Source organism: Sinocyclocheilus grahami, unplaced genomic scaffold (genome assembly GCF_001515645.1).
Source record: "Sinocyclocheilus grahami isolate Dianchi unplaced genomic scaffold, SAMN03320097.WGS_v1.1 scaffold5.1, whole genome shotgun sequence".
Taxonomy (NCBI): domain Eukaryota; kingdom Metazoa; phylum Chordata; class Actinopteri; order Cypriniformes; family Cyprinidae; genus Sinocyclocheilus; species Sinocyclocheilus grahami.
The window spans coordinates 5,079,684-5,099,715 of record NW_015505184.1 but is presented as its reverse complement, the minus strand read 5'-3'; the positions used below and the strand labels follow the sequence as shown (position 1 = coordinate 5,099,715).

Here is a 20,032-nt window from a genome sequence, read left to right as displayed (position 1 = left end):
GCAATCCCGTCAAGTCCCAAGCAATTAATACTCCTTGACAACATGCTTATAAAAGACTAAAGGATGAGGGATGGAGCTTGTGGGCTCGGTTTGACCAGCCAGAGATTGGCCGATCATGACTATGAGTGTATATGGAGTGTTCTCAACCTCATCCATTTTTTATTGGTGCAACAGAACGCAGACACCAACGAGGGGGAGCAAAAGAGCTGCTGTGAGAGCTCACAGCAAGGTTACTGTGCTGTAAAAATAGAGCTAACATGACATGATTGCTGTTAGCTGTCCTTGCTTCAAAGACATTTGCTGGACATTGTGTGATTAAGACTAAGGGAGTGACACTGTTAACAACGTCATGCTGTGTTGTTTTTGCATGTGCCAGCTTTTTGCTGATGGCCCTGCAGAATTTCACTGTAATCACATATGTGAATTTATGGACAGATAATGCAATAAATCTTTTCGTGATAAACACTGAGGCAGTGGCCTGCATTATATATGAAAATTGTACATGTGAATGCTCTGACATATTATGACAATATAGCAAAGCACAATATATTTTAATCCATAAAGTGAAGAGAAGTGAAGTGAAGTGAAGTGACGTGACATGTGGCCAAGTATTGTGACCCATACTTGGAATTAGTGCTCTGCAATTAACCCATTCAAAGTGCACACACACAGCAGTGAACACACACACACCGTGAACACACACCCGGAGCAGTGGGCAGCCATTTATGCTGCGGCACCCGGGGAACAGTTGGGGGTTCGGTGCCTTGCTCAAGGGCACCTCAGTCGTGGTATTGAAGGTGGAAGAGAGCGCTGTACATTCACTCCCCCCACGACAATTCCTGCCGGACCGGAGACTCGAACCCGCAACCTTTGGGTTACGAATCCGACTCTCTGACCTTTAGGCCACGACTTCCCCCTAAAAAAGCTGTGAAAGGTAAAAGTCATGGTGGTAATAATGAAAACACCCTTCAGAGGCTGCTGTTGCAATCTATAGCTCTTCAATTATAGCTGTTTTAGCGTTTACTCTGATTTATCAGCGTAAACGCTATGTGACCCTGTAGATGTCTAAAACCTATCAAACACTCTGTTAACTGCTTTCTGATTATTCTGTCTTAGTAAAAATGTCCTGATCTGCCTGCTTGAGACAGCAGAAACAATCCATGATTAACCATTAAAAAGCATTAAAATCGATTGAGCAATCAGGCAGTTACTCACGACAATAGCTTGTGCTGAGGTGTATAGAAAAGCATGCATGAAATCCAATAGGTGATTAAAATTTCCATGATAACTGAAATTAAAAAAGTAAAAAAAACACTGTGAAAGAAAATGTGTTTAATTTTTTTTCACATTTTATTCACCAATTAATTATGACTCTTTTAATTATGAATTAATAGTAAGTGGTAATTCATCATTACCACTTGTGCCTTTTATATGTATATTTTTAATAAAAATATGTAATGTTATATTATATGTACACTGTATGTACCAAGAATTTACGTAAACATTATAATTCTAAGAAAGTTCTCTTTCAATATTAAATAGGCATGTGCTACATTTGAGTATGGCCAGTATGACTCACTTATGACAGTATGTGGTCATGCAGGATAAGAATATGATTTGAATAACTCATCACTGACCTGTGAGTCAGGTAAAATTGCTATATTCCTTACCACCTACTGTTTCTCCCTCCCACCGATTGTGTCCCAGAGGAACGGAAGCAGGGGATAAGCCATCTTCAAGTACTTTTGGCCAGGGTAATTACATCCCTTATGACAAGTTGCTATGGTGACAAAGAGGAGCGCAGCAATCAGTGCAAACATTTACTGTGACTGCAGGGAATGGCTTTGTTTGAACTTACTGCGACATGTGATTGTGACTGAGAAACAATTAATTAGTTGTGAAATTTGGCGATTTAAAACTGATAGAATCATTTACATAGAGCAGCAAAATGTTTGTTAAGCTTCAAATCATGACGTACAATGAGAGAAAAATAAAACACTTTGAACAGTAATGGCACTATTTTAGATGGCCTGCAAGTGGAGTCATAAATATAGTATTTACAAGTTCTGACCACATGAGGTTATATTTACAAGCTGCTGTATTTTCCAAGTTGTTAGTCGGAAGGGATATGTAAATGTGAAAATAGCCCAAACAAGTGTTGTGTTGTGAGTTTTAATAAATTATTTTCTAAAATTATAATTTTATGTGATTTATTTCAATAATATTAAGGTGCTGTACAAAATACTTACTGCTTATAGACAAGGCAACACATTTAAAGTTAAGCCCTTACCTTTCACAATTTGCTTTTGCTTTTTAAAATACAATATGCATACACAGTATAAATGAAAATTATATAAAATAAATATAACATATAAAATACAATAAAAATAATACAAAACTTGTACTACTATTATCATTGAACATTGTGATTGAAGAATGTTGTCACTATTGGTTGATGATTCCCAATGGCAAACACTTGCCATTAACTGCTTGGACTTGACTTAAAAAGTTTGTCATCTAATTTATTTCTTCATTATTATCCATAACTTTGAACTCAAAGTGAAAATCATCATAGTTGGGTAAAGTTCTCTAGTGGTGAATGGGAGCCCACATCAAGTATATTTTTTTTCTCTCGCATTTGTTCAGATAACAAAAGAAAAACACAATATTGTTTCAGTTAAAACTATGTCAAATTTACCCTCAATGCAATTTTAACTCTTTTTTTTTTGTGGTAATTTAAAGCAAATGTAATATAATACAAATTATAGTGTTATAAATGTACATTTTAAAAAAATGAAACCATTAAAGAACTTTCAGGATTTAGGATGCTGATGACCATTAAAAGGAGTATTCACAGTCTGTGAAAAGGGTCTATTTCAGTTACAAAAAGTTATAGATTGGTGTAACTTAAATCTGAAAAATAAGAATGATTACCCCTTGCCTAACTGCTACATATAGTTGGTCATTCTAATTATTAAGACACAGTCTTAACACAGTGGCTATGTTTATGCAACTGCAATAAACATAGAGTTTCTTATTCCTGTCTGTCTCTCAAAGCAGAAAGGTATCTATGTACATATGTATTTCCTTCGAGCACGTGGCTGTCTCCGGGGTTAGTGCTCAGTGGAAAGATGTGAAGATGTGAAGTATCGATTGCTGTTTGAACTTTACACAGACATAGACGACAGCAGAGCCCAGTGAATGAGTCACCTCTAAATATCATCTTTCAAGGCGGCTTGACATCAAAATAGGAATTTTGACTTTTAGTCCATGACTTGTTGAATAGTAATATTGTTGTTAGCAAAATACATTCAAAATACACAATGGAGTATCACTTTTAGATTTTATATAATGGTCTTTCAGACGTGTGTGTTTAGTGACAGAAGCCATGTGTGCCACCAGGCTGTTCCCATTAGTGACTCACTCCTTCCACCCGTTTCCATTTCCATCATTCTTCTCTTGGGAGAAGAGTGAGGCCTAGTAAATTCTCTTTTGTCCTGCTCATAAATCTAGAGTCGCCTAATTGGGTTAGAGTGTCTCGAATCCATCAGCAAACTGACAAAAGCCACTGCTGGGGAAGATTCTAGTGTACAGAAACAGCACTGGATCTAATCTGATGATAAAACCAGTTGGGTAGGGAACAGGAAATACAAATGCAAAGAATATGCGTGAATAGATGGGTAAAAAGTGCTCTCTTTGATCTGGCATGTTTGTGAGGAGAATAATAAGCTGGCCTGGTCTCACAAATGATGTGTTCTGCAGCTCATATCACGTCCAATATTGTTTTGTCTCCAGGTAGCCCTTATCATCTGCAGTGTAAATAGTGTGAAACAGCAAATCGACAAACAGAGTGGGTTGGTTGTTTAGTCGCAGCTTTAGCCCGGTGTCGGGTATCACTGCAGTGTGAGGTCTGCATTGTGGGATTTATCTTTTAGATTAGGATCCGTCCCCACAGAGCTTGTGACTCTGCTGCAGCCTTTAACAGCTCCTGAGAGAAACTGCTACGCTCACAGGCAGCCAGGCGAGGTGAAACACTGCCTTTTAATGCCAGAGCAGGGGAGAGGCAGGGAGATGGGGCATGACGGAGACAGAAACCATCCGCTCCTTAAACAGCATGTTAGCACCTTCCCAGGAGAGCTCTCGTTCAGAGAAATCATTAAACCAGCTAGAACTCACTTTCTGCTTCTTTGTACATGTCACAGTGCATGGAAGAGGCAGGCTATCTCTTTGTCAGGATGCACAATATATTAGTACCTGGTTATCAGTCATTATTAGATTTTTTTATGTATATTTGATTTGATCTTAGATATGCTAATTTCTATACTTTTACATGTAAATTACAGATAAAATGCCTCCATCATCTAACGCTCACCTAAAGTTCAAAAACAATTATTTAACACATTCTAAATGCCATCTTTTGCAAGTCTTAAAGAATGAATATCCATTTTCATGCTGCACATTATAATGTTGTGATACCTACATTTACTGGTAGCATTTAAAATGATTGGTTTTATTATTATTGCAAATGTTATTATGGCAATATTAAAATTATATATATTTTTTAAATGACATAAAGATGTTTTCATTTTAATTTATTCATTTTATTTTAGTATAATAGTATAACAACCTAAAATCAATCATTTTAAATAATACCAGTAAATTTAGGTATCACAACATTATAATGTGCAGTATGAAAATGGATATGAATTCTTTGAGACTTGCAAAAGATAGCATTTATATGATGGCATATATATTCAAGAAATATATGTAATATATATTCATATTTATATAACACACACACACACACACACACACACACACACACACACCCACACACACATATATATGGGCATTTGTGTGTATGTGTGTTATATAAATATGAATATATATTACATATATGTCTTGAATATATAAATGTATGTGTTTGCATACACAAATGTTTATTTTGGATGCAATTAATTGTGATTAATCAATTGGACAGCACTATGAAAGTACACTAAAAATGCGACAAGAGGTTGAGATGATTGACTGTCAGAAAAAGGTTTTCATTGTTTCACACGCATTATGTGCTTTATTTGATGTCTTAATTTTGTATAGGCAAATAGCACAGAAAGACCAGATGAAGCAAATTACATTTAATATCTTTTTAAAAAATATATTTATTTTTAATTTATATGTTTGGCACAGCATCTGTGGTTGGTCTGGTGGGTTGTTTTCATTGTGATTCAGACCTTTCCCTAAATTTTGAATGACTCATCAGCCCTATAACAAAACAAGAGGCCAGTGTGGACCAGACAACAGCTCTAGGCCCTCTCAGTGTGAAGACCACCCACATACACTACACTCCAATCCCCTGGTGCAATCACACAGAGGTCACTACAGATCAGTAAATTACTAAAGACTGAGAGCTTTAATACATTGGTTTCACATGAAAAGAAGTGTGCATAAGGGCAAATAAAATCCAGTCGATAAGATTCAATTAATACAATTCAATTAAAGTAGAAAAAGGGAAAAAGAAAAAGAAAGTAAAACATGATCATACCTGATACATTCAATGGTGCCTTCAATATGCTATGCTATTGAAACTAATTTATTTTCAGAGTTACAAGGAATAAAAAATATTATAATGCATAGTAGAATAATTACATTAAGTCTATAGCCTATATTTAACCAACATTCAGACACAATTCATAGAAAGTATTGTGTTTACAGGTGTTTATAGAGCTCCTGAAACATCAATCACACAATGAATAAAATATATCAATAAATCGTATAATGCTGACCAATTATGTTTTATCGTTCTACAGTTTAAACGCCTACAAGCCCAAAGAACTGGGCTTTCTAAAGAAGAAACACATCAGCACCAAATGTGTGTTATTTTAGCGCCTAAACCGCAGACATGCTTGTCGTGGTTGTGAGGGTCTCTCCTCCTCCTCCCCACGCCGCCCGCTGTGCTTCGGCTGTGTCCGCCAGAGGGCGCTCGGGCTCCGATGTCAACACGCGCCATTCGATTGTGGAAAATGCCACCAGATGGCGGTTTAGGATTGCTGCTCTTCTGAAAGGCGCGGTTCCTTCTCCCGGTCCAATTTTCAATTAATAAATCCATATTTAGCAAAACTTTTATCGAATTCCGAATAGCGGGAACGCCGACCTTTGCGACCATGAGCATCGCAGGTGAGTTGTATGCGTTTCTGTGCTGTTAGTGGTGTGTGAAGGGTAGCGGGTCTGGAGATTAAAGATGGAGGACAGCGGGGCTGGTGGGGGATGGGCGGCTTCTCCTCTGCTCTCACACTGACTGCATCTCCTCAGGCCAGATCCACACTCCCGCAGCCGGGCTTTAGCGGCTCGTCTGCGGCTCCGCGAGCACATACTGCTCGGTCATAAAGAAAGGGCTCATTTTCTTAAGGCAGAGTGTAATTGAGCTCATATGTGTCTGCAGACCTGCATCAGTTTGTCGCAGATATTGAGCTGCACTTAATTATATAATGATCAGTTTATGGCAAACACTGATTGCTGCGGGCTTGAGTAGATGCTGGTTTGGTTCTCAAGGTTTTTTTTCTTCTTTTCTTTTTCTTTTTTCTTATGACATGATGAAGGTCCCGTTATTTAATCTGTCAAAGCCTATAAATTATTTCAGACATGTTAACAACAGGCTTAATATGTAATCTGGTGTGCTTTAGTCATGATAACATGATTAATCCCAGTGTAAGAGATGGAAAGGAGAGAAGAAGCAGTCAGACAGGTGTAATACTGTTGCTATAATTGAGGAATATGTGAGAGACTTCACTGGGTATTATTTACCCAGTGTGTGTTTGTGTGTGTGTGTGTGTGTGTGTGTGTGTGAGGGGGGAGGGGTTGAGTTTTCACCTTTGTTTTCATCTGTACTTTCTCAGACTGAAGGAAGATCACACTAGTATTGAAACTTCACAGTCAGCCCACACTTGCCTTGTGTTATTACTATTATTTCTGTTTGAATCAGACGGGTTTTTCAGCAAGTCAACTTGGGTTAAACTACTAAGGTAACTTGATTCTTAATGATTTTAAAGTTCAGGTTAATCTCAGAAACACAAGAACACTGCAATATCTATCTACCTGTCTATCCATCCATCTAGCAGTGGATGTTGTAATGTTACAGAAAAGAGTGTTGTACTTTGAGACGCGCAGCAGTCAGGAAAACCACTAGCTAACTTTTTCTGTGAAGTGCAAATGATGTAACCATTTTTGTGCAGGGTTACCCAATGTAGCACATCCTGTGGTTAAAAGTGTGGGCATTAAAAAAACCATCTGAAGGAAACAGTTCAGTGTGTGAAATATATACCTGACCGAACAGAGTCTGTTACAACAAGTCAACCTACTTTGCATCTTATTTTCCTAATGGATTGAAAGAATATAATCCTGCTATGCAAAACTAAAAGATGTTGAGTACTTTATTTCGTTCAGTCGCTGGTCTCTGATAGAGGTGTTTAACTGTGGCTCACCAAGTCCCTTAGCATCCAAAACCCATGTGTCCACAATCCACATCTCCATCTGTTCACCATTACTCCTCACAACACAATCATAATGACATCTTCCTTCCTAAAACCAGTGAGAAGGCATGTGTGTGCTTGTACTTGTGATTTTTTTTTTTTTATGATTGCAAGAAAGCCTGTTTAGAATGATCGGTTTGACGTCAGCAGAGTTTACTTTAGTACCAGGCATGCAGAAAAAATCAATTCATCTTTAAAAATAAAGCCCAGCTCTGTCTTTTAGTAAATGTTATCTACTGATAGATCTAGATAAATCAAATAAATCTGGCATTAGTCTGCATATAGAAATCATTTATAAACCATGCTTTTACTCTTATAAGTGGATTTTCAATGTGTTGGCTGCTATGATCACCCTGAGATCGATTATACATAAAATAGCAAGGCTATATTAACAAGGACATATACCCTGTACTTTCGGAAGAAATAATATTAGGTTTATAGCTAGTAAATCATGCAAAAAAAAATTCAAAATAAGTACTTTTTATCAGTTCTTGAGATTTCACAAGTTGTGCCTATCTTTGCTGAAAGATTACTGTATGGGCTTTTTATCATGCAACATGATAAACACAAAATTTGCTTTACCTAAAATAGAGTTGATTTTGAATGGTTTTTGTGTTCATTCTCTTGGCATGGCGCAACAGATTGTTTGCTGGCAGTTAATCAAAGTCTTTCTCAGCCCTGGAGCCAAAGTCTGTGAATAATGAACAAGATGAAAGGTTCAGTCTGTTGATATGAATGTCATATTAATGAATGAAAGAGGCTGTTTTGCTATGAAGTACTATCTACTTTTACTTTTTTTTTTTTAAATCAATTTCTGCAGCATGGGGCAGATTCAGTAATACATGGTGGAATGAGCTACAAAACAAGGTGTTTTAAACAGACAGCAAAACTTATATTAAGTCAAATATCTGCACCCAACTTGACCTTCCATTATTGAAATTTATCAACATCAATTTTTGAGTCATGTTTTTGGACTGCCAAAAGATGCCATTTTTATTCAAAATTGGTGCAAAAATTATTTTCCAAATTGAACTGAAGATGCAACTTAGTGAGGCCATTTGACGCAAGCAATTGTTAAAGTGTTTATCGATTTTCAATTTATAAACGTGAAATAAATGAACATAAATTGCCTATTTCATTTGTAAATGGATGTTTCTGTTGGCACTTTTAGAAAATAAACTATCTTAAAACACAATTATCATGTTCTTTAGTTGTTTATTTATTCTGTCTAATAAAAATCCCCAACAGTGGGAACATACGTGATGCATTAGTCACTTCTACAGTCTCATTTCCACCACATTGGTAAATGATTACACTAACCTTAAAAACCTTTGCTCGGGAAAAGTTGTTGATTATGTTGGGGAAAAACTGATGGAAATCATAGTTTGTGTACAAATTGATATTAGTTTTGCTAAATATAGAAAAGCTTTATGGTTATTTTACTCTTTATTTAGATTATTATAGTAAAATAATTGTTTTCATAATGGCTTTTTAGTGTATATCTTTATTTTATAGGGTATAGAACCACAGTAAAATATTGACATTAATACATAAAAAGTCATTTGAGAAGTAAAAAAAAAATGGTAGAGACACAGTAAAAAGTTTCCATGATGGTTTAATAAGACCATCATATAACAAAAAGGAAAATATTAGTTTTAATAATGTTCAACCACCTGGTCATAAAATTGGCCATAACTGAAGAAGCACCCGCGTGTTCCCAGCAACTGCTCCTCCCGCCAGCCGTGGCTCTGTACCAGATTTGTGAGATTGCCAATTATTTCACCTGACATCTTCAGTTTGTCAGCACACTGCTCCGATACGTCTGACTGTACGGATATGTGATTATCTTCCTCGCTGACGATACCCTTAAAACAGACATGAATGGGGCCTCTTTGTTCAGTTAAAGAACGTGATTGAAGCTTGTTAAAGTGCAGCAGCTCTGAGAGTAAGACGGCTCCATGCTGTGTCTCTCCTCCCTCTCCTGCAGTCTCCATTTTGTGAGCGCCTGCAGCGGGGCGGCCATGACTGCTGCCGCAGTGACACCAACACAAAAGCACTCTGTCTGTCCCATTCAGCTGCATGTGGCCGGCGCAGACTCACTGCTGTGCGGATGAAAGTGCTTTTGTTGTTGTTTAGGTTGCTGTTTGTAAAGGATTTAATGGTCAAGAGTATCCTTCTGGTGTGAAGCATTGCTAGCCTCTAGTAAAGCTCCCAGTGGATCTGTCTCATCAGTTATTACTGTGGTTTCTCACACATTCAGCAGCAGCTGCTGGTGTGTGTATGTGTGTGTGTGTTAGAGAATGGAAATGTCTTTCTCAGTCTTCAGGACCTTCTCTTTTTCACAGTTAATGTGTGTTTGGTGTCTCTGCTGAACAAACCCTCCAGAATAAAAGCAGGAAGTCGGCACAATGAGCTGCAGCTGCATTCACACGCCACACCTAGTAAAGTGATTTTACACTAGTGTCAGCAGTCAGGTTCAATGTGTTCTTGTTCTTGTTTATTTATTTATATAGCACCATTTAAAACACAACCGAGGTGCTAACCAAAGTGCTTTACATAAAAAGTACAAGAATGGAAACGAACATCGACAACATAAAACACCACATCAACATATAAAACACCACATCAATCATTGTATGCTACCAGCATTAGATGTGCTTTCAACAGTTTCTTAAAAATGTACAGTGATTTGGCAGACCTGATCGGCAGGGGCAACTCATTCCAAAGTCTCGGCCCTATCACAGCGAAGGCCCGATCGCCTTTATATAGGCGATTTGTTCTAGGCACTACAAGTAATTTTTGATTCTCTGATGTGCTGAATGTGCATTAAGTGTACTTTATATTTGTTAGTCGGGGTTTGGTAGGCATGGGTATTAGCAGGGACCTGGCAATATGATGTTGTTTTGATTTCTGGACCACACTACATCAATAGTGTTTTTTTTTGTTAAACTGATATTGCAGTCTCTCTGCCATACGCATTTGACTTTGGTATTTTGCACAAATTATATTGGGTTGTTATAAGTTAAAATTTTGGGCTGATAGACATAATGTGACCTAATGCTACACAATGTTTCGCCTTCTCACTTGCACTGAATGGTGGTAAATTGTCCACCCATTATTTTGACCTAACAAAATAATTTTAATTAAATTATACTTATTTGCTCTATTTTTAGACTTTTTTTACACCTTTGTCATCATCTTAAAGGCAATCTTTAAAAACACTTGTAATTTAATAATACTGTTGAATGTAAATAACTGTACTTTAAAAAAACAAAAACTCAAGATTAATATCCTGTACATTATAAGTGTTTTATTTTTTGTTTATTTAGACAAGATAATGTAGATATGCAGTGTGTGTATGTATGTATGTATGTGTATATATATATATATATATATAACAAAAAATAAAACACACTTATAATGTACAGGATATTAATCTTGAGTTTTTGTTTTTTATATATATATGTATATAACCATACAGTGTTTCCTCTAGGATTTTTTCCAGGTGTAGTGGCAGGACTATTTCCTATTTTTTGGTTAAACCTCCCCACCCAAGAATCACTTGCACTCAAACTCAGAATTGAATTTATTTGAACTAAAAATGACAAGTAAACAGTATGTAATAAAATGAGAACAAATAAATAAATGACAAGCAACTGAATAATCTATTCAGCTGTAAAATAACACTGGATAGTCTTCACTGTATAAATAAACAGTAATGACAGACAGCAGCAGGTTTATTTAGGCTGCTGTCTCTTAAGACCTCATGCATTTTGCTTCTCAACGGTTTACATTCACTTAATAGCCTATATACTGACTTAGTTTAATGTAAACCAACTGTGTTTACGTGAATACTTGCCAAGACAGGCATTTTGACATAATTTTTGCAAGACTTAAAAGCATATGCAAATGATACATTCAGTCATCTGTCCCAAGTGTCTTGTCCGGGAATTTCCCAGCTATAAGCACGGAACCTGCAGAATGAGTAGAATTATGCGCAATAGCCACAATCCTGTGCCAAAATTCAAGTCCTGCTCTGTCTTCTCTGCTAATTACCCAACTGTGAATGATGTGAGGGGCGTCACTTTGATGTCACAGAGAAGCTAGTTGTGTTGGGGATGATTTTTGGTGTGGCAGCCCACCACGGCAGAATGAATGTAGCGGAAACACTGCTATATATGCTATCTGCCAAATAATCGGCTTATCAGTATCAACTAGAAGCTGGTGCATCTACAAATGGTTCCAATATAGTGACATCTTTACTGAAATTAAAATTTACGTTTTCGCTGAAAATAAAGTTAGGGTAATTATTAGGGATGCAACACTATAGTTAGCCCATGGTTCAATACATACCTCGTTTTTTTTAACCACGGTTTTCGTTTCGGTTCAGATGACTTGGCACATCAGAGTGTTTTTTGGTTTTTAACACTCTGTTTTGGTTTTTGTTTAACTTTAACAACAACAAAAAAACTCCTGTAAACTTCTGTGCAAGGAAAACTTCTGGAAAAAGTGTGGATTATTATATGTCTACTTAAAATTTATTTTGAGAGAGGAATTATCTTTCCGATTTTTAACCAAAATAGGATGGATTGGCCATTATTGAGTGCTATAAACACATGTAATGTTTGTGTTTAATTCCTACTGGTAGCCAGAGGGCGCCCCCATGCAGAAAATTCACATACACATCACAGAAGTAATAGAACTGATGATGTTCCAGGAAATCCCTAGTATGGATAAAGGCATCGCTATCGCTGTAACTGAATAAAAAGAAGAAATAACGTTAAACATTTTGAAGGATGAAACATTCGCCTGCGACAATATATGGTTTATCTGTGTTCTTCAAGCCATCTCGGGTATTTTCATAATGATTAAATATATTTGTAAGCCATTGCTAATCAACATAGCCTTTATTATAGTATAGAATATATTTTCAGCCTCATTCTGTGATAAGAAGCCACATCAGATCACAAAAGGAAGTTATTTCTAACACTCAACTAATGCTGTGAAGTAAATACAAGTTATAATGTTCGCTTTTGTTGGACAGCAGGTTTAGAAATGCTTCTCATTGCAAGACATTACAAGGGAAGATGCTCGGCGTGTGTTGATGTTTCAAATGCACTTTATAAGCGGGGAGGAATTTCTTCATCTCAGCACGTGAAATCACGGGCACACAGCCAATTCTGAGAGAAATAAAACGCACAGGGAAATTTAAACGCAAAACCAAAAAAACACAATTCACAAGTGCGTATTAAACCGTGGATGTCGTACCGAATGGTTCAATATTAAATTGAGAATTGTGACATCCCTAGTAATTATATTTGAGTAGGGTTGCAAAATTCTGGGAATTTTCAGGACTGGAAACTTTCCATGGGAATAAACTGGAAATTTGCATTGGCATTGGCATGCATGGCTCGGTGTATTAAATGCCACTCCATCTGAAAACACGTGATGGAGATTTACTACTAATCACAGAACCGGATTTACTGACGAGATGCGCATGATAATGGCATGCGATTAATCGTGCAGCCCTAGTTTTCATTCATCAATAAATCCTGAAAAAAGCATCACAGATTCCCCCCCCAAAAAATAAAATACTTTTTTTACAATTTGTATTAGTACTAGATTGAGATAGTATTGTATCGGAACCTATGATCAAACAAAATGTTTATATTTATGTTTGTATGTAATAGTTTTATAAATTTCCCCAAATTTCCAATTAATTCCCATAAATTCCCTTAAATTCCTGGTAAGTTTCAAACTTGGAATATTTCCAAAATTCCCCAAACGAAGTTCCCATGGAAAGTTTCCGGAAAATTTCCCGGAACTTTTCCGACCCTTTGCAACCCTATATTTGAGTAATTGAGTAACTGAAGTCACTATCTGGTTCCCGGGTGATATATTAAATGTGCAGTAAGCGATTTCTGAGAAATGCTTTTGATATTTGAAATCACAGATCTTAAAGGCACAATATGTCATTTTTTGCCGCTAGAGGGCGCGTATTCAAAACAAACAATGAAACAAAGACGTAGGTTGATGACGCCGTGACTGAGTGTGGAATCATGGGAGTTGTCGACTTCTTCCCCACAGCCGATGCAATCCGATGGGACTCGGGCAGAAATCATGTTCATGGACGACCTAATGTATTAAAGATTTATTAACATCGTAGTATGAAGCAGGGTGAGGCAGAAAGCCGTCGAAGCGAAATGAGGCCGCTGAACAAGCGCGACACATGGCTCGAAAGCAGCAGAGCTTTTATTATGCCACAGTCGACCGCTTCCACTCCTTCCGGTCGTGCATATGTGGGGTAAATCAGCACTGTTTTATCATACTAGATACATTTGAAAGTTCTGTTATAATGCTACTCTGCAGTCGTCACTGGTCTAATAAAATGCATAGCATATTAAAGCGTCTTTGGTGTTTCCATGTTCTACAAAAAAAAAAAAAAAAAACGGAAATCGAGGGGTTATGACGTCATTGGCAGGCGACACTCTGGATAGTGTCACTAATTAAAATTGCTTATTTCTCTGGATTTAAACACTCTTCGAAAAATCTGGGATAATGTAAGTACAAAAAAAGTCAGCAAAATATATAAAACTGTTCTAGTGGTTTTTGGATATTTTTATAAAAAAATCTTACATATTGTGCCTTTAAAGGGTTAGTTCACCCAAAAATGAAAATTAGCCCATAAATTACTTACCCTCAAGTCATCCTATGTGTATATGACTTTATTCTTTCAGACGAATCCAGTCAGAGTTATATTAAAAATTGTCTTTGATCTTTCAGGCTGTTTCATGGCACTCAGCGGGTGTTGCATGCTTCAGTCCAAAACAAGTTAAATAAAAAGGGCCCATCCATAAAAAAAAAAGTGTCTCACACGGCTCCGGGGGGTGAACAAAGGCCTTCTGTAGCGAATTGATGCGTTTTTTGTAAGAAAAATATCTATATTCAAAACGTAATAATCACTTTAATGTAGCTTGCGCTTACTGTTGTAAAGGGAAGCAGTTCCGGGCGGATGACATGTGGAGGTCGGCTAACAGGAATTTGCTAACAAATTGAAGTCACTGTTTCAGTTAATGGTTTTGCTTGGGTAAAAAAAAAACGTTTTTTTGGTTGCTGAATTTTTGGTGCATCAGTATTCTTATATCTTTTGTTGTTGAGGTCAATGAAAAATTGTCTTTGTACACTATTACTTGTACTTGTGTCTGGGTCTGTCAGCAATTCAGATTTAGGAGAACTTATAGGACACACTGAGAGGTTTTACTGTATTTGAGCTTTTCCCTGTATTGTGCTGTGGTATTGTTTAGCAGATAGTGATGAAGGAAGATTATCGTGAGCCCAGCGTTCAGGGTTATTCCTGTAGACTTCCCATCAGTGGAGAAAGATCCCTGAAGATTAAGGGCTTCTCACGTCCCCTGGGTCAGTCATCTGCTCTTCGGAGCACCTCATCTCATTAGTGTGCAGTTAAAGGCTTTAAACGGTGTGTTGTGTAAGAGAGATTTAGCTGTTACACATAGGGGCTGCTACAGACAGTGCGCTTTTATAGTTACATAGTACAGTTAAACACTTAAAAATGTATGAATGTCATTGCATTAGACGTGAAACCAAATGGCTTCTGCAAACAAACAATGCTAGATCTTTTAATTAGAACTAAGTTCACTTTTCTGAGCCAGGTGCATTTAAATATTCCTTCTTCTCCACCTTATAGTGTGTATAAATCAGCATGCTAAATGAGTAGTATATCTAAATAAACAATATCCCTGAAACAAAAGCTCACCTGCTGCTTCCATCGAGATTATAAAATGCACACTTTATATCCCAGAAAGTCAAGGAAAAGGCTGTGGGATAATAAAACAGCTGATGTCATAGATGACACAAAAGGGCCAACATGACAGATGTGATATCTGTGGATTGTATTCATGAGGTCACACTAGACTGAGAATGCAATATTAGCCTGCTTCAGATCCCAGATATGGGTAACAGGATAACAGGATATGATGTCACACTCATGTTTTGGATTAATAATTAATTTAATAATGGATTACATTAATAATACTAATACTATCATATTGTTAAAATGTAGTATGTTTCCACAACACTGCAAATCATAAAACTTTGTGTTGAGCTTGGAAGTCAGTCTTTGACGTTCACATTTAGATTTACATGTAGATTTAAACTTTTGGTCTGAAAAGATTATTAAATATGAAAAATTACATAAAAATAACATGAATATATTGTTAATTGCAGCCATTTTTGGGGCCAGCATAAAGTCAAGTCAAGTCAAGTCACCTTTATTTATATAGCGCTTTTAACAATACAGATTGTGACAAAGCAACTGAACAGCATTAATTAGGAAAATAGTGTCAATAATGCAAAATGACAATAGTAAACACTCATTTTTCAGTTAAAGACATAAAGAGATTGATTACCTCCAATACAGTTAATATTTCTGGATTGGTTATGTCTTGTAATACTAACTAAATACTGTAATACTTTTGCTAACCTTGGAACAACATATAAAGCTACCAAATTTGGCTTAATCGCAACATATAATCATTGCAGTTAATTGTGTACAAAACAATTTTAAAATGTTTTAAATGTTTCTGCCATAGTCACCACTAATAACCTACGCCTAAATATAACATTTTCTGTAAAGCTGCTTTGTAATGATTTGTATCGGGAAAATCACTATACAAATAAACTTGAATTGAATTGAATTGTAATAGACGGACATATTGAACAGGCTATTATAGTAAAAGACAATACAAAACAAATGGATAAAGTACAATTTAAAAAAGTACTTATTTTATTTCAGCAAATTGCCAAAGCAACATGATTCATTGCCGTTTAGTTTAACTTCATGTATTATAATATCCTTGAACGTGGTAGTTACCTTGCTGTCTATGGTAGGGTCAGAGAGCCCTCATATTTCATCAAAAATATCTTAAATTGTGTTCCGAAAATTGAACAAAGTTCTTACGGGTTTCGAACAACACCAGGGTGAGTAATTAATGACAGAATTTTCATTTTTGGGTGAACTAACCCTTTAAAGCCTATAGTAGTATCTGAATGGTAGGCTATTTTACTCTTTTGCTTTTGCAGTATTGGCCATAAAGAAACTCTTTTGGTCAACCACCAGTAACATAATTTCAACTCTTGGGTCAGAGAGCCCTCATATTTCATCAAAAATATCTTAAATTGTGTTCCGAAAATTGAACAAAGTTCTTACGGGTTTCGAACAACACCAGGGTGAGTAATTAATGACAGAATTTTCATTGAACTAACCCTTTAAAGCCTATAGTAGTATCTGAATGGTAGGCTATTTTACTCTTTTGCTTTTGCAGTATTGGCCATAAAGAAACTCTTTTGGTCAACCACCAGTAACATAATTTCAACTCTTGCTAGTTTCTATTTTCAGCTTATTCCCACATCCTGTCGGGTCGGGTGTTTCTTTCTGTGGGCTTCACATTGTGATTCTTAAAATGTCTCTGCGCTCAGCCGTCATCCCCTCACCTGACATTCCTCTCCTGCAGGTGGATGGCCTCTTTGTAGCGTACGTCTCATAGCCGTGCTCGTGACGATAACTTGTCTCAACAAAGCCCTTTTGTTAACACTGCACTCGGCTGGTTATGTGCAGACTAAGGCTTTTACTTCATCAGGTTCTGTACGCTCCGGTCTCTGTCCCATGGACAAGACTGAGGGTCCTGAAATATGTGAGATTCAAGGAGAGTAGATGGAATTACAGACTGTGGTGAACAAATCAACAGAAAACTCAAGCTGCTGACTTACACAGATCTGGTTTCAGTGATGTGTTTTGCCATGTAATGTAATTCTCCTGCTCTGTAAGGCAGAATGTGTCCACTTATCCAGTCAATTGGATCATGAGTTTGGAAGAAAATAGTGCTTTATGCAACTGCACATTTTTAAATCACATCCAAAATAAAAGTTTTTGTTTACATAATATATGTGTGGGTACTGTGTACACACACATACAGCATATATTTGATATGAAAATATTTGCATGTATTTACATGTATATATTTATATTCATATAAATTATATAATATATAAATATTTCATGGATTCGCTGTGAAAAGCATTAGAGGAGCCGGCGTCCTTGAGCGATCCACCTCCTCAAGGACTGTAGTTAGAGTGAATGGTCTGTCCTGAGCGATTGAACGAACATCTCCCTCTGGGTGCATTGAATTACATTTAAGTTGACTGTAAGTGGATTTCATTAAAAAACCTCCTCATGTAATCTTAAAGTAATTCTCTCTGTATCGGTCAATATTTGTGAAAGCACGTCTACTGTCTCTCACATGTGTGTCGTTTGTGGCTGGTGGATTAATAGTTCTGTTGTGTGTGCATGTGCGTGTGTGCGTGTACGTGTAGTAGTTGCCAGGGATGTGAATGTGCTCCACGCATGCGTGTGTTGCTTTTACTGTAAAGCACTTAACATGCATGACATGTATTACAGAAGGCAGGCGTTACCATGGCAACCCTTGTAGGTCATAAGCTGCAGGTTTGATTTGATTGGCTGAATGAAGCGAGCGCACACGGGAGAGATCAGTCAGCATGCAGGACTGTTTATCTACAGGATGTCCTTTTGGATCAGCTCTACCAATCTGATTTCTCTCTTCAGCTATTTTATCTTTAGAAGCACTAAGAATTGCTCTGGCTTTCCATATTTAAACATGCTCCATGTTTCACATTCAGTTTGAGGACTGGGATTGGCTTTGATGTGTCTGAACTTTAGTACTGGATGGTGTTTTGTTTTGTGTGTTTGTATAAAGTCATATCAAATCATAATCTGATTTTTTGTGTCTGTCTACTTGCATTTTTCACCTCATCATGGGCGGCTTGACTAAAATGTTATATCATGATATGAGTCATTGATTTCACAGTAACAGTATAGGCCAATATCACAACATTTTATTTATTTATTTATTTATTTGTGATAACCCAGTTAATTAAATAGAGTTGAAGCTACTTTATTTTGAGTATTTTCTCTTTATGTTTGAATTTTTCATAACATATGCTACAGTTTAAAAGTTTAGAGCAGAGGTCCCCAACCACCGGGTCGCGACCCACTACCGGGCCATGGAAGAATTGCTACCGGGTCGCAAGAACGTTCTGGGAAAAATGTGTATAGATATGACATTCTTTTATTTATTTATTTTAATGATTGTTCTAATTATTCTGTATTTTCTTTGTATGCGATTGGTATGGAGTAGAAATTTGACAATTTCATGTTAAATAAGTAATGCAGGTTTGATTTGATTGGCTGAATGAAGCGAGCGCACACGGGAGAGATCAGTCAGCATGCAGGACTGTTTATCTACAGGATGTCCTTTTGGATCAGCTCTACCAATCTGATTTCTCTCTTCAGCTATTTTATCTTTAGAAGCACTAAGAATTGCTCTGGCTTTCCATATTTAAACATGCTCCATGTTTCACATTCAGTTTGAGGACTGGGATTGGCTTTGATGTGTCTGAACTTTAGTACTGGATGGTGTTTTGTTTTGTGTGTTTGTATAAAGTCATATCAAATCATAATCTGATTTTTTGTGTCTGTCTACTTGCATTTTTCACCTCATCATGGGCGGCTTGACTAAAATGTTATATCATGATATGAGTCATTGATTTCACAGTAACAGTATAGGCCAATATCACAACATTTTATTTATTTATTTATTTATTTGTGATAACCCAGTTAATTAAATAGAGTTGAAGCTACTTTATTTTGAGTATTTTCTCTTTATGTTTGAATTTTTCATAACATATGCTACAGTTTAAAAGTTTAGAGCAGAGGTCCCCAACCACCGGGTCGCGACCCACTACCGGGCCATGGAAGAATTGCTACCGGGTCGCAAGAACGTTCTGGGAAAAATGTGTATAGATATGACATTCTTTTATTTATTTATTTTAATGATTGTTCTAATTATTCTGTATTTTCTTTGTATGCGATTGGTATGGAGTAGAAATTTGACAATTTCATGTTAAATAAGTAAATGAAAGATTGCTCTGATCTGTCACATATTAGGAGTTAAACGGATGAGACCCTACCATTCGGCACGCACGTGATTCGTAGATTAATTTGCCAATTTACACGTACAAGCAATTTTAAACCACAAGAAGAAGAAAGGAAAGAGAGCTCAGTTCGTTACTCACGCGCTGTTCTCACACACAATCAAAGCGTGCACAAGCATAGAGACGTGTTTCAGACAGCGCGGAAATAACGAGTTGCGTAGGCTATACATAACGTTACACATAAAATTAGCCTATGGCAAAAACCCTTCATGGCATTGTCATTCTCTGTGCTTTAAATATTTTTTTGTTGCTTATCGGAAAAAATAGTCCGATCTGTGACTCAAAAAAAATAAACACAATATAGGCTAATGTGTTGAACCCATAGACCGTATAAAAAACAGGTTGAACGGTCCACTAAAATATTTTCCAAATGTAACCGGTCCGTGGTGTAAAAAAGGTTGGAGACCCCTGGTTTAGAG

General features: G+C 36.7%; 1 protein-coding gene across 1 annotated transcript in view; it reads left to right on the top strand.

Moving 5' to 3' along the window:
- Nucleotides 1-5,883: 5,883 nt before the first annotated feature.
- stag1a (STAG1 cohesin complex component a) overlaps nt 5,884-20,032 on the top strand; it is a gene marked incomplete at its 3' end in the record, with an annotated part of 48,491 nt that continues 34,342 nt past the window's right edge. Inside the window, exon 1 of the mRNA XM_016273275.1 lies at nt 5,884-6,174. The remainder of the gene's footprint in view (nt 6,175-20,032) is intronic.